The 14,375-nt window shown below is 58.0% G+C and overlaps 5 non-coding genes across 5 annotated transcripts; all 5 read right to left on the bottom strand.

The window, feature by feature from the left end:
- Positions 1-1,665: 1,665 nt before the first annotated feature.
- On the bottom strand, positions 1,666-1,758 carry LOC141575359 (small nucleolar RNA SNORD116). The gene has a single exon (XR_012502895.1). It is a non-coding gene; the product is annotated as a small nucleolar RNA SNORD116 (small nucleolar RNA).
- A 2,714-nt stretch (positions 1,759-4,472) lies between these two features.
- On the bottom strand, positions 4,473-4,565 carry LOC141575304 (small nucleolar RNA SNORD116). Its single transcript, XR_012502839.1, has one exon. It is a non-coding gene; the product is annotated as a small nucleolar RNA SNORD116 (small nucleolar RNA).
- A 2,720-nt stretch (positions 4,566-7,285) lies between these two features.
- Positions 7,286-7,378, bottom strand: LOC141575360 (small nucleolar RNA SNORD116). The gene has a single exon (XR_012502896.1). It is a non-coding gene; the product is annotated as a small nucleolar RNA SNORD116 (small nucleolar RNA).
- A 2,708-nt stretch (positions 7,379-10,086) lies between these two features.
- On the bottom strand, positions 10,087-10,179 carry LOC141575305 (small nucleolar RNA SNORD116). The gene has a single exon (XR_012502840.1). It is a non-coding gene; the product is annotated as a small nucleolar RNA SNORD116 (small nucleolar RNA).
- A 2,720-nt stretch (positions 10,180-12,899) lies between these two features.
- Positions 12,900-12,992, bottom strand: LOC141575306 (small nucleolar RNA SNORD116). Its single transcript, XR_012502841.1, has one exon. It is a non-coding gene; the product is annotated as a small nucleolar RNA SNORD116 (small nucleolar RNA).
- Between the last annotated feature and the right edge of the window lie 1,383 nt (positions 12,993-14,375).

Raw genomic sequence — 14,375 nt, forward strand, 5'->3', positions numbered from 1 at the left:
TGTACATGAAAGGTCATACCACCCTGATCCAGGCTCCAGGGCACAAGCAGTCTGTATACAAGTCACACCTCGGAGCTGCTCCAATCAAGAAGCCTGTGCCTGTGAGTTCTGCCCAAACGCCTCCACAGGGCGGGTGAGAACGCCCAGAGGAGAAGTGGTGGGGAGCCTCAATGAGCCAGGGCCGAACCCCAGAGCAACCTGGACACTCGCGTGTCCAGCAGCTGCCGAGACCCACCTGGGGGGCAGTTTGGCGCCCCTGACCTTCGAAGGAAAGTTCAAACACTCGGCATCCCGGTCCAAACATTTGTGCGAACGGACCAAGGGCCAGTTACCCTGCAGGCATCTTCACTTAATCCGCGTACAGGCCAGACACCGAGCTTCAGCGGAGATGGTCAGGAAGGATGTCCACATGGGTGAAGCTACCCCCTCGATACTCAACCTTGGATCCCTTCTCCGCACAGTAACTCCACAAAGGGCCTCACAGAGATCCAATGGCCCGTTCATGAGGACCACAGAAAGTCCAATCACAGAAGACCTCTCCCGGGAAAGGAATCTTTGAACTGGGCGACATGAGGAGGTGGCTGTCCACAGCAGCCCATCCAGGACCTCAGCAAACATATGCCATGCCCACGCACTAGCAGGGCTAAAGGTCAGCACATGCCATGGGGAAGGGGACCCTCTGGGCCAGAAACGTGGCTCCCGCCTAAAGGAACACTTGACCAAGAGGCCAAGGGGCTAAAGGCCATGTTTCTGTCAGTCATCTGGAGCCCGGCTGCCAGCGGATCTCTCCCAGGTTCCTGCAAGACACCTTTTGGGAGTCTCTTGGACGAGTCAGCAAGCCAAGGCTTCAGGGGTCTGCTAGCACTGCCCATCCATATGGACCAGAAAAGCCTTCCTCCCTAGGCTTTTATGGACAGACCCTCTTCAAACAGACACATTCCTCAGACTTCCAGCACAGCAGGAGGAACAACAGGACGACAGCGTGGCTCAGGAAAACACACAAAACCACGCCAGAGTTAACCTCACCGGACCCTTCCCTTCCGGTCTCGGCCATCAGCTACCGCAGATGCTTGGAGGCAGCGCTGAGTCCTCAGCACGCCCCGTGCTTGTGCCCTGGCACCGACACGGCGGCAGTGGGTGCAGTAGGGAGCTGCAGGGCTAGCACCGCCACCCAGTCCCTCAGCCTGCTCCCGGCACTTCACCCACCGGGAAACGCCGCATAGCCACTGGGCACTCAGCAGTCCTCACCAAGACGAAGGAAGTCCAGATCACGCATGGCACACGCCTCCACTGCTGCTCCATGGGAACAAACACCCACACCTCTTCTCCTGGGCTCGGAGACACACTCGACCTCGGGCCACACCCCAAACAGCATGCAGCTGCCTCAATCCAACTTATCCATGCCACCTGCTCACAGGGCCTTGGCCAATTTGGCACTCCCCCTTCGACCAGCAGCAGAGGACCTGGCCACTGTCACATCCCACAACGGCCACTCAAACAGCGACCTCCGATTCCAGCTGCCTCGACGAATGCTTGCACACGACCGACCCTCAGACGGGAGGCTGTCTAATGCTGGCGCCGTGGGGGGTGTTTGCAGCAGTGGGAACAAGGGCAAGCTGCCCCTCACGCCTAACTATGCCCTAGCCCCCGGGGGGGCAACGTGCTGGACCTCAGTTTCGATGAGAACGACGGTAGTGAGTTCTCACTCATTTTGTTCAGATTTCCAAGGAATGCATATGAGGGAGTCATCATCGATCCGAGCACGTGCTGGCATGCTGGAGAACTCAACGCGGCAGGCTGGGCGGCTCCACAGAGGAGCCGACGAGCTCGGAGACCTCCAGCAAGCTGAGCAAACCAGAGCCAGCAAGCCACTGAGAAACAGCCACCGTCCATCTTTCTTGCCCGACTTTCGGGCAGTCAGAGAAAACCCGAAAGGAGACGCCAGGACTTGGGGTGGGGGAGGGGAAGGCGTACCGTCATCCTGAGAGATCCCTGGGAAGGGTCAGCACCCTGGGGCCGACCCACTGCTTGGGGGACTTCCGGCCACCAGCAGTCACCAGAAAACGACAGGGACGTCTTGTCTTGGCTGACGGCAAGGCTGGCCTGGCCACTCCACCTGGCAAGGGGACAGAAATCACATGCACGCTTCAGAGGTGGACCCAGGTTCTCAGAGAGCAAGCTTCATGCCAATCAACCTTTATCTATGGGGAAGCCCGCAATCAATTACCCACCTTCCTCTTTCCTGGGACACCAATCAATGCGTGTCCCAGCCCACTAGGGGAGGGGACTTGGCATATGGGATTTTGATGGGTGTGTGTGTGTGAGTGTGTGCATGCCTCTGGCTGTGTGTGTGTGTGTGTGTGTGTGTGTGCCTCTGTGTGTGTGCGTCTGTATGTGTGCTTCTGTGTGCCTGCCGATGGGCGTGAGTGTGCGGCTGTATCTCGGTCTGGTTTCCTGTGTTTCCTCTTTGCCCCCCTAAAGATCACAGGGCCTGAAAATGCACGCTTTGCTCTCCGTTCCACAGAAGCCTGCCCATCCAGAAAAGGACCAGAGACCTCTGCTTCCAAAGTGGCCATGTCATCTTGGCCCTCTCGGGGCCGCTGCAATAGGCCAAGGATTCCTTCTCTCCGACAGCCATTCCTTCTGCTCAGAGCCAACCGCACCAACCTACAGCAATTTCCTGGCCCTGGATGGGATATTGACGAAGTCATCCTGTCGCCAAAGGCCTCCACAGGATAGGCGTACCTGGAGGCTCTACCCAGTGCCTATGGATGTCAACCCCAAAACCATGTACATGAAAGGTCACACCACCCTGATCCAGGCTCCAGGGCACAAGCAGTCTGTATACAAGTCACACCTTGGAGCTGCTCCAATCAAGAAGCCTGTGCCTGTGAGTTCTGCCCAAACGCCTCCACAGGGCGGGTGAGAACGCCCAGAGGAGAAGTGGTGGGGAGCCTCAATGAGCCAGGGCCAAACCCCACAGCAACCAGGACACTCGCGTGTCCAGCAGCTGCCGAGACCCACCTGGGGGGCAGTTTGGCGCCCCTGACCTTCGAAGGAAAGTTCAAACACTCGGCATCCCGGTCCAAACATTTGTGCGAACGGACCAAGGGCCAGTTACCCTGCAGGCATCTTCACTTAATCCGCGTACAGGCCAGACACCGAGCTTCAGCGGAGATGGTCAGGAAGGATGTCCACATGGGTGAAGCTACCCCCTCGATACTCAACCTTGGATCCCTTCTCCGCACAGTAACTCCACAAAGGGCCTCACAGAGATCCAATGGCCCGTTCATGAGGACCACAGAAAGTCCAATCACAGAAGACCTCTCCCGGGAAAGGAATCTTTGAACTGGGCGACATGAGGAGGTGGCTGTCCACAGCAGCCCATCCAGGACCTCAGCAAACATATGCCATGCCCACGCACTAGCAGGGCTAAAGGTCAGCACATGCCATGGGGAAGGGGACCCTCTGGGCCAGAAACGTGGCTCCCGCCTAAAGGAACACTTGAACATTGCACATTCATGGACCAAGAGGCCAAGGGGCTAAAGGCCATGTTTCTGTCAGTCATCTGGAGCCCGGCTGCCAGCGGATCTCTCCCAGGTTCCTGCAAGACACCTTTTGGGAGTCTCTTGGACGAGTCAGCAAGCCAAGGCTTCAGGGGTCTGCTAGCACTGCCCATCCATATGGACCAGAAAAGCCTTCCTCCCTAGGCTTTTATGGACAGACCCTCTTCAAACAGACACATTCCTCAGACTTCCAGCACAGCAGGAGGAACAACAGGACGACAGCGTGGCTCAGGAAAACACACAAAACCACGCCAGAGTTAACCTCACCGGACCCTTCCCTTCCGGTCTCGGCCATCAGCTACCGCAGATGCTTGGAGGCAGCGCTGAGTCCTCAGCACGCCCCGTGCTTGTGCCCTGGCACCGACACGGCGGCAGTGGGTGCAGTAGGGAGCTGCAGGGCTAGCACCGCCACCCAGTCCCTCAGCCTGCTCCCGGCACTTCAGCCGCCGGGAAACGCCGCATAGCCACTGGGCACTCAGCAGTCCTCACCAAGACGAAGGAAGTCCAGATCACGCATGGCACACGCCTCCACTGCTGCTCCATGGGAACAAACACCCACACCTCTTCTCCTGGGCTCGGAGACACACTCGACCTCGGGCCACACCCCAAACAGCATGCAGCTGCCTCAAACCAACTTATCCATGCCACCTGCTCACAGGGCCTTGGCCAATTTGGCACTCCCCCTTCGACCAGCAGCAGAGGACCTGGCCACTGTCACATCCCACAACGGCCACTCAAACAGCGACCTCCGATTCCAGCTGCCTCGACGAATGCTTGCACACGACCGACCCTCAGACGGGAGGCTGTCTAATGCTGGCGCCGTGGGGGGTGTTTGCAGCAGTGGGAACAAGGGCAAGCTGCCCCTCACGCCTAACTATGCCCTAGCCCCCGGGGGGGCAACGTGCTGGACCTCAGTTTCGATGAGAACGACGGTAGTGAGTTCTCACTCATTTTGTTCAGATTTCCAAGGAATGCATACGAGGGAGTCATCATCGATCCGAGCACGTGCTGGCATGCTGGAGAACTCAACGCGGCAGGCTGGGCGGCTCCACAGAGGAGCCGACGAGCTCGGAGACCTCCAGCAAGCTGAGCAAACCAGAGCCAGCAAGCCACTGAGAAACAGCCACCGTCCATCTTTCTTGCCCGACTTTCGGGCAGTCAGAGAAAACCCGAAAGGAGACGCCAGGACTTGGGGTGGGGGAGGGGAAGGCGTACCGTCATCCTGAGAGATCCCTGGGAAGGGTCAGCACCCTGGGGCCGACCCACTGCTTGGGGGACTTCCGGCCACCAGCAGTCACCAGAAAACGACAGGGACGTCTTGTCTTGGCTGACGGCAAGGCTGGCCTGGCCACTCCACCTGGCAAGGGGACAGAAATCACATGCACGCTTCAGAGGTGGACCCAGGTTCTCAGAGAGCAAGCTTCATGCCAATCAACCTTTATCTATGGGGAAGCCCGCAATCAATTACCCACCTTCCTCTTTCCTGGGACACCAATCAATGCGTGTCCCAGCCCACTAGGGGAGGGGACTTGGCATATGGGATTTTGATGGGTGTGTGTGTGTGAGTGTGTGCATGCCTCTGGCTGTGTGTGTGTGTGTGTGTGCGCGTGTGTGTGCGCCTCTGTGTGTGTGCGTCTGTATGTGTGCTTCTGTGTGCCTGCCGATGGGCGTGAGTGTGCGGCTGTATCTCGGTCTGGTTTCCTGTGTTTCCTCTTTGCCCCCCTAAAGATCACAGGGCCTGAAAATGCACGCTTTGCTCTCCGTTCCACAGAAGCCTGCCCATCCAGAAAAGGACCAGAGACCTCTGCTTCCAAAGTGGCCATGTCATCTTGGCCCTCTCGGGGCCGCTGCAATAGGCCAAGGATTCCTTCTCTCCGACAGCCATTCCTTCTGCTCAGAGCCAACCGCACCAACCTACAGCAATTTCCTGGCCCTGGATGGGATATTGACGAAGTCATCCTGTCGCCAAAGGCCTCCACAGGATAGGCGTACCTGGAGGCTCTACCCAGTGCCTATGGATGTCAACCCCAAAACCATGTACATGAAAGGTCATACCACCCTGATCCAGGCTCCAGGGCACAAGCAGTCTGTATACAAGTCACACCTCGGAGCTGCTCCAATCAAGAAGCCTGTGCCTGTGAGTTCTGCCCAAACGCCTCCACAGGGCGGGTGAGAACGCCCAGAGGAGAAGTGGTGGGGAGCCTCAATGAGCCAGGGCCGAACCCCACAGCAACCAGGACACTCGCGTGTCCAGCAGCTGCCGAGACCCACCTGGGGGGCAGTTTGGCGCCCCTGACCTTCGAAGGAAAGTTCAAACACTCGGCATCCCGGTCCAAACATTTGTGCGAACGGACCAAGGGCCAGTTACCCTGCAGGCATCTTCACTTAATCCGCGTACAGGCCAGACACCGAGCTTCAGCGGAGATGGTCAGGAAGGATGTCCACATGGGTGAAGCTACCCCCTCGATACTCAACCTTGGATCCCTTCTCCGCACAGTAACTCCACAAAGGGCCTCACAGAGATCCAATGGCCCGTTCGTGAGGACCACAGAAAGTCCAATCACAGAAGACCTCTCCCGGGAAAGGAATCTTTGAACTGGGCGACATGAGGAGGTGGCTGTCCACAGCAGCCCATCCAGGACCTCAGCAAACATATGCCATGCCCACGCACTAGCAGGGCTAAAGGTCAGCACATGCCATGGGGAAGGGGACCCTCTGGGCCAGAAACGTGGCTCCCGCCTAAAGGAACACTTGAACATTGCACATTCATGGACCAAGAGGCCAAGGGGCTAAAGGCCATGTTTCTGTCAGTCATCTGGAGCCCGGCTGCCAGCGGATCTCTCCCAGGTTCCTGCAAGACACCTTTTGGGAGTCTATTGGACGAGTCAGCAAGCCAAGACTTCAGGGGTCTGCTAGCACAGCCCATCCATATGGACCAGAAAAGCCTTCCTCCCTAGGCTTTTATGGACAGACCCTCTTCAAACAGACACATTCCTCAGACTTCCAGCACAGCAGGAGGAACAACAGGACGACAGCATGGCTCAGGAAAACACACAAAACCACGCCAGAGTTAACCTCACCGGACCCTTCCCTTCCGGTCTCGGCCATCAGCTACCGCAGATGCTTGGAGGCAGCGCTGAGTCCTCAGCACGCCCCGTGCTTGTGCCCTGGCACCGACACGGCGGCAGTGGGTGCAGTAGGGAGCTGCAGGGCTAGCACCGCCACCCAGTCCCTCAGCCTGCTCCCGGCACTTCACCCACCGGGAAACGCCGCATAGCCACTGGGCACTCAGCAGTCCTCACCAAGACGAAGGAAGTCCAGATCACGCATGGCACACGCCTCCACTGCTGCTCCATGGGAACAAACACCCACACCTCTTCTCCTGGGCTCGGAGACACACTCGACCTCGGGCCACACCCCAAACAGCATGCAGCTGCCTCAAACCAACTTATCCATGCCACCTGCTCACAGGGCCTTGGCCAATTTGGCACTCCCCCTTCGACCAGCAGCAGAGGACCTGGCCACTGTCACATCCCACAACGGCCACTCAAACAGCGACCTCCGATTCCAGCTGCCTCGACGAATGCTTGCACACGACCGACCCTCAGACGGGAGGCTGTCTAATGCTGGCGCCGTGGGGGGTGTTTGCAGCAGTGGGAACAAGGGCAAGCTGCCCCTCACGCCTAACTATGCCCTAGCCCCCGGGGGGGCAACGTGCTGGACCTCAGTTTCGATGAGAACGACGGTAGTGAGTTCTCACTCATTTTGTTCAGATTTCCAAGGAATGCATATGAGGGAGTCATCATCGATCCGAGCACGTGCTGGCATGCTGGAGAACTCAACGCGGCAGGCTGGGCGGCTCCACAGAGGAGCCGACGAGCTCGGAGACCTCCAGCAAGCTGAGCAAACCAGAGCCAGCAAGCCACTGAGAAACAGCCACCGTCCATCTTTCTTGCCCGACTTTCGGGCAGTCAGAGAAAACCCGAAAGGAGACGCCAGGACTTGGGGTGGGGGAGGGGAAGGCGTACCGTCATCCTGAGAGATCCCTGGGAAGGGTCAGCACCCTGGGGCCGACCCACTGCTTGGGGGACTTCCGGCCACCAGCAGTCACCAGAAAACGACAGGGACGTCTTGTCTTGGCTGACGGCAAGGCTGGCCTGGCCACTCCACCTGGCAAGGGGACAGAAATCACATGCACGCTTCAGAGGTGGACCCAGGTTCTCAGAGAGCAAGCTTCATGCCAATCAACCTTTATCTATGGGGAAGCCCGCAATCAATTACCCACCTTCCTCTTTCCTGGGACACCAATCAATGCGTGTCCCAGCCCACTAGGGGAGGGGACTTGGCATATGGGATTTTGATGGGTGTGTGTGTGTGAGTTTTTGCATGCCTCTGGCTGTGTGTATGTGTGTGTGTGTGCCTCTGTGTGTGTGCGTCTGTATGTGTGCTTCTGTGTGCCTGCCGATGGGCGTGAGTGTGCGGCTGTATCTCGGTCTGGTTTCCTGTGTTTCCTCTTTGCCCCCCTAAAGATCACAGGGCCTGAAAATGCACGCTTTGCTCTCCGTTCCACAGAAGCCTGCCCATCCAGAAAAGGACCAGAGACCTCTGCTTCCAAAGTGGCCATGTCATCTTGGCCCTCTCGGGGCCGCTGCAATAGGCCAAGGATTCCTTCTCTCCGACAGCCATTCCTTCTGCTCAGAGCCAACCGCACCAACCTACAGCAATTTCCTGGCCCTGGATGGGATATTGACAAAGTCATTCTGTCGCCAAAGGCCTCCACAGGATAGGCGTACCTGGAGGCTCTACCCAGTGCCTATGGATGTCAACCCCAAAACCATGTACATGAAAGGTCACACCACCCTGATCCAGGCTCCAGGGCACAAGCAGTCTGTATACAAGTCACACCTCGGAGCTGCTCCAATCAAGAAGCCTGTGCCTGTGAGTTCTGCCCAAACGCCTCCACAGGGCGGGTGAGAACGCCCAGAGGAGAAGTGGTGGGGAGCCTCAATGAGCCAGGGCCGAACCCCACAGCAACCAGGACACTCGCGTGTCCAGCAGCTGCCGAGACCCACCTGGGGGGCAGTTTGGCGCCCCTGACCTTCGAAGGAAAGTTCAAACACTTGGCATCCCGGTCCAAACATTTGTGCGAACGGACCAAGGGCCAGTTACCCTGCAGGCATCTTCACTTAATCCGCGTACAGGCCAGACACCGAGCTTCAGCGGAGATGGTCAGGAAGGATGTCCACATGGGTGAAGCTACCCCCTCGATACTCAACCTTGGATCCCTTCTCCGCACAGTAACTCCACAAAGGGCCTCACAGAGATCCAATGACCCGTTCGTGAGGACCACAGAAAGTCCAATCACAGAAGACCTCTCCCGGGAAAGGAATCTTTGAACTGGGCGACATGAGGAGGTGGCTGTCCACAGCAGCCCATCCAGGACCTCAGCAAACATATGCCATGCCCACGCACTAGCAGGGCTAAAGGTCAGCACATGCCATGGGGAAGGGGACCCTCTGGGCCAGAAACGTGGCTCCCGCCTAAAGGAACACTTGAACATTGCACATTCATGGACCAAGAGGCCAAGGGGCTAAAGGCCATGTTTCTGTCAGTCATCTGGAGCCCGGCTGCCAGCGGATCTCTCCCAGGTTCCTGCAAGACACCTTTTGGGAGTCTCTTGGACGAGTCAGCAAGCCAAGACTTCAGGGGTCTGCTAGCACTGCCCATCCATATGGACCAGAAAAGCCTTCCTCCCTAGGCTTTTATGGACAGACCCTCTTCAAACAGACACATTCCTCAGACTTCCAGCACAGCAGGAGGAACAACAGGACGACAGCGTGGCTCAGGAAAACACACAAAACCACGCCAGAGTTAACCTCACCGGACCCTTCCCTTCCGGTCTCGGCCATCAGCTACCGCAGATGCTTGGAGGCAGCGCTGAGTCCTCAGCACGCCCCGTGCTTGTGCCCTGGCACCGACACGGCGGCAGTGGGTGCAGTAGGGAGCTGCAGGGCTAGCACCGCCACCCAGTCCCTCAGCCTGCTCCCGGCACTTCAGCCACCGGGAAACGCCGCATAGCCACTGGGCACTCAGCAGTCCTCACCAAGACGAAGGAAGTCCAGATCACGCATGGCACACGCCTCCACTGCTGCTCCATGGGAACAAACACCCACACCTCTTCTCCTGGGCTCGGAGACACACTCGACCTCGGGCCACACCCCAAACAGCATGCAGCTGCCTCAAACCAACTTATCCATGCCACCTGCTCACAGGGCCTTGGCCAATTTGGCACTCCCCCTTCGACCAGCAGCAGAGGACCTGGCCACTGTCACATCCCACAACGGCCACTCAAACAGCGACCTCCGATTCCAGCTGCCTCGACGAATGCTTGCACACGACCGACCCTCAGACGGGAGGCTGTCTAATGCTGGCGCCGTGGGGGGTGTTTGCAGCAGTGGGAACAAGGGCAAGCTGCCCCTCACGCCTAACTATGCCCTAGCCCCCGGGGGGGCAACGTGCTGGACCTCAGTTTCGATGAGAACGACGGTAGTGAGTTCTCACTCATTTTGTTCAGATTTCCAAGGAATGCATACGAGGGAGTCATCATCGATCCGAGCACGTGCTGGCATGCTGGAGAACTCAACGCGGCAGGCTGGGCGGCTCCACAGAGGAGCCGACGAGCTCGGAGACCTCCAGCAAGCTGAGCAAACCAGAGCCAGCAAGCCACTGAGAAACAGCCACCGTCCATCTTTCTTGCCCGACTTTCGGGCAGTCAGAGAAAACCCGAAAGGAGACGCCAGGACTTGGGGTGGGGGAGGGGAAGGCGTACCGTCATCCTGAGAGATCCCTGGGAAGGGTCAGCACCCTGGGGCCGACCCACTGCTTGGGGGACTTCCGGCCACCAGCAGTCACCAGAAAACGACAGGGACGTCTTGTCTTGGCTGACGGCAAGGCTGGCCTGGCCACTCCACCTGGCAAGGGGACAGAAATCACATGCACGCTTCAGAGGTGGACCCAGGTTCTCAGAGAGCAAGCTTCATGCCAATCAACCTTTATCTATGGGGAAGCCCGCAATCAATTACCCACCTTCCTCTTTCCTGGGACACCAATCAATGCGTGTCCCAGCCCACTAGGGGAGGGGACTTGGCATATGGGATTTTGATGGGTGTGTGTGTGTGAGTGTGTGCATGCCTCTGGCTGTGTGTGTGTGTGTGTGTGCGCGTGTGTGTGCGCCTCTGTGTGTGTGCGTCTGTATGTGTGCTTCTGTGTGCCTGCCGATGGGCGTGAGTGTGCGGCTGTATCTCGGTCTGGTTTCCTGTGTTTCCTCTTTGCCCCCCTAAAGATCACAGGGCCTGAAAATGCACGCTTTGCTCTCCGTTCCACAGAAGCCTGCCCATCCAGAAAAGGACCAGAGACCTCTGCTTCCAAAGTGGCCATGTCATCTTGGCCCTCTCGGGGCCGCTGCAATAGGCCAAGGATTCCTTCTCTCCGACAGCCATTCCTTCTGCTCAGAGCCAACCGCACCAACCTACAGCAATTTCCTGGCCCTGGATGGGATATTGACGAAGTCATCCTGTCGCCAAAGGCCTCCACAGGATAGGCGTACCTGGAGGCTCTACCCAGTGCCTATGGATGTCAACCCCAAAACCATGTACATGAAAGGTCATACCACCCTGATCCAGGCTCCAGGGCACAAGCAGTCTGTATACAAGTCACACCTCGGAGCTGCTCCAATCAAGAAGCCTGTGCCTGTGAGTTCTGCCCAAACGCCTCCACAGGGCGGGTGAGAACGCCCAGAGGAGAAGTGGTGGGGAGCCTCAATGAGCCAGGGCCGAACCCCACAGCAACCAGGACACTCGCGTGTCCAGCAGCTGCCGAGACCCACCTGGGGGGCAGTTTGGCGCCCCTGACCTTCGAAGGAAAGTTCAAACACTCGGCATCCCGGTCCAAACATTTGTGCGAACGGACCAAGGGCCAGTTACCCTGCAGGCATCTTCACTTAATCCGCGTACAGGCCAGACACCGAGCTTCAGCGGAGATGGTCAGGAAGGATGTCCACATGGGTGAAGCTACCCCCTCGATACTCAACCTTGGATCCCTTCTCCGCACAGTAACTCCACAAAGGGCCTCACAGAGATCCAATGGCCCGTTCATGAGGACCACAGAAAGTCCAATCACAGAAGACCTCTCCCGGGAAAGGAATCTTTGAACTGGGCGACATGAGGAGGTGGCTGTCCACAGCAGCCCATCCAGGACCTCAGCAAACATATGCCATGCCCACGCACTAGCAGGGCTAAAGGTCAGCACATGCCATGGGGAAGGGGACCCTCTGGGCCAGAAACGTGGCTCCCGCCTAAAGGAACACTTGAACATTGCACATTCATGGACCAAGAGGCCAAGGGGCTAAAGGCCATGTTTCTGTCAGTCATCTGGAGCCCGGCTGCCAGCGGATCTCTCCCAGGTTCCTGCAAGACACCTTTTGGGAGTCTCTTGGACGAGTCAGCAAGCCAAGGCTTCAGGGGTCTGCTAGCACTGCCCATCCATATGGACCAGAAAAGCCTTCCTCCCTAGGCTTTTATGGACAGACCCTCTTCAAACAGACACATTCCTCAGACTTCCAGCACAGCAGGAGGAACAACAGGACGACAGCGTGGCTCAGGAAAACACACAAAACCACGCCAGAGTTAACCTCACCGGACCCTTCCCTTCCGGTCTCGGCCATCAGCTACCGCAGATGCTTGGAGGCAGCGCTGAGTCCTCAGCACGCCCCGTGCTTGTGCCCTGGCACCGACACGGCGGCAGTGGGTGCAGTAGGGAGCTGCAGGGCTAGCACCGCCACCCAGTCCCTCAGCCTGCTCCCGGCACTTCAGCCACCGGGAAACGCCGCATAGCCACTGGGCACTCAGCAGTCCTCACCAAGACGAAGGAAGTCCAGATCACGCATGGCACACGCCTCCACTGCTGCTCCATGGGAACAAACACCCACACCTCTTCTCCTGGGCTCGGAGACACACTCGACCTCGGGCCACACCCCAAACAGCATGCAGCTGCCTCAAACCAACTTATCCATGCCACCTGCTCACAGGGCCTTGGCCAATTTGGCACTCCCCCTTCGACCAGCAGCAGAGGACCTGGCCACTGTCACATCCCACAACGGCCACTCAAACAGCGACCTCCGATTCCAGCTGCCTCGACGAATGCTTGCACACGACCGACCCTCAGACGGGAGGCTGTCTAATGCTGGCGCCGTGGGGGGTGTTTGCAGCAGTGGGAACAAGGGCAAGCTGCCCCTCACGCCTAACTATGCCCTAGCCCCCGGGGGGGCAACGTGCTGGACCTCAGTTTCGATGAGAACGACGGTAGTGAGTTCTCACTCATTTTGTTCAGATTTCCAAGGAATGCATACGAGGGAGTCATCATCGATCCGAGCACGTGCTGGCATGCTGGAGAACTCAACGCGGCAGGCTGGGCGGCTCCACAGAGGAGCCGACGAGCTCGGAGACCTCCAGCAAGCTGAGCAAACCAGAGCCAGCAAGCCACTGAGAAACAGCCACCGTCCATCTTTCTTGCCCGACTTTCGGGCAGTCAGAGAAAACCCGAAAGGAGACGCCAGGACTTGGGGTGGGGGAGGGGAAGGCGTACCGTCATCCTGAGAGATCCCTGGGAAGGGTCAGCACCCTGGGGCCGACCCACTGCTTGGGGGACTTCCGGCCACCAGCAGTCACCAGAAAACGACAGGGACGTCTTGTCTTGGCTGACGGCAAGGCTGGCCTGGCCACTCCACCTGGCAAGGGGACAGAAATCACATGCACGCTTCAGAGGTGGACCCAGGTTCTCAGAGAGCAAGCTTCATGCCAATCAACCTTTATCTATGGGGAAGCCCGCAATCAATTACCCACCTTCCTCTTTCCTGGGACACCAATCAATGCGTGTCCCAGCCCACTAGGGGAGGGGACTTGGCATATGGGATTTTGATGGGTGTGTGTGTGTGAGTGTGTGCATGCCTCTGGCTGTGTGTGTGTGTGTGTGTGTGTGTGTGCCTCTGTGTGTGTGCGTCTGTATGTGTGCTTCTGTGTGCCTGCCGATGGGCGTGAGTGTGCGGCTGTATCTCGGTCTGGTTTCCTGTGTTTCCTCTTTGCCCCCCTAAAGATCACAGGGCCTGAAAATGCACGCTTTGCTCTCCGTTCCACAGAAGCCTGCCCATCCAGAAAAGGACCAGAGACCTCTGCTTCCAAAGTGGCCATGTCATCTTGGCCCTCTCGGGGCCGCTGCAATAGGCCAAGGATTCCTTCTCTCCGACAGCCATTCCTTCTGCTCAGAGCCAACCGCACCAACCTACAGCAATTTCCTGGCCCTGGATGGGATATTGACGAAGTCATTCTGTCGCCAAAGGCCTCCACAGGATAGGCGTACCTGGAGGCTCTACCCAGTGCCTATGGATGTCAACCCCAAAACCATGTACATGAAAGGTCATACCACCCTGATCCAGGCTCCAGGGCACAAGCAGTCTGTATACAAGTCACACCTCGGAGCTGCTCCAATCAAGAAGCCTGTGCCTGTGAGTTCTGCCCAAACGCCTCCACAGGGCGGGTGAGAACGCCCAGAGGAGAAGTGGTGGGGAGCCTCAATGAGCCAGGGCCGAACCCCAGAGCAACCTGGACACTCGCGTGTCCAGCAGCTGCCGAGACCCACCTGGGGGGCAGTTTGGCGCCCCTGACCTTCGAAGGAAAGTTCAAACACTCGGCATCCCGGTCCAAACATTTGTGCGAACGGACCAAGGGCCAGTTACCCTGCAGGCATCTTCACTTA

This window comes from Camelus bactrianus, chromosome 27 (assembly GCF_048773025.1).
Source record: "Camelus bactrianus isolate YW-2024 breed Bactrian camel chromosome 27, ASM4877302v1, whole genome shotgun sequence".
Lineage (NCBI taxonomy): Eukaryota > Metazoa > Chordata > Mammalia > Artiodactyla > Camelidae > Camelus > Camelus bactrianus.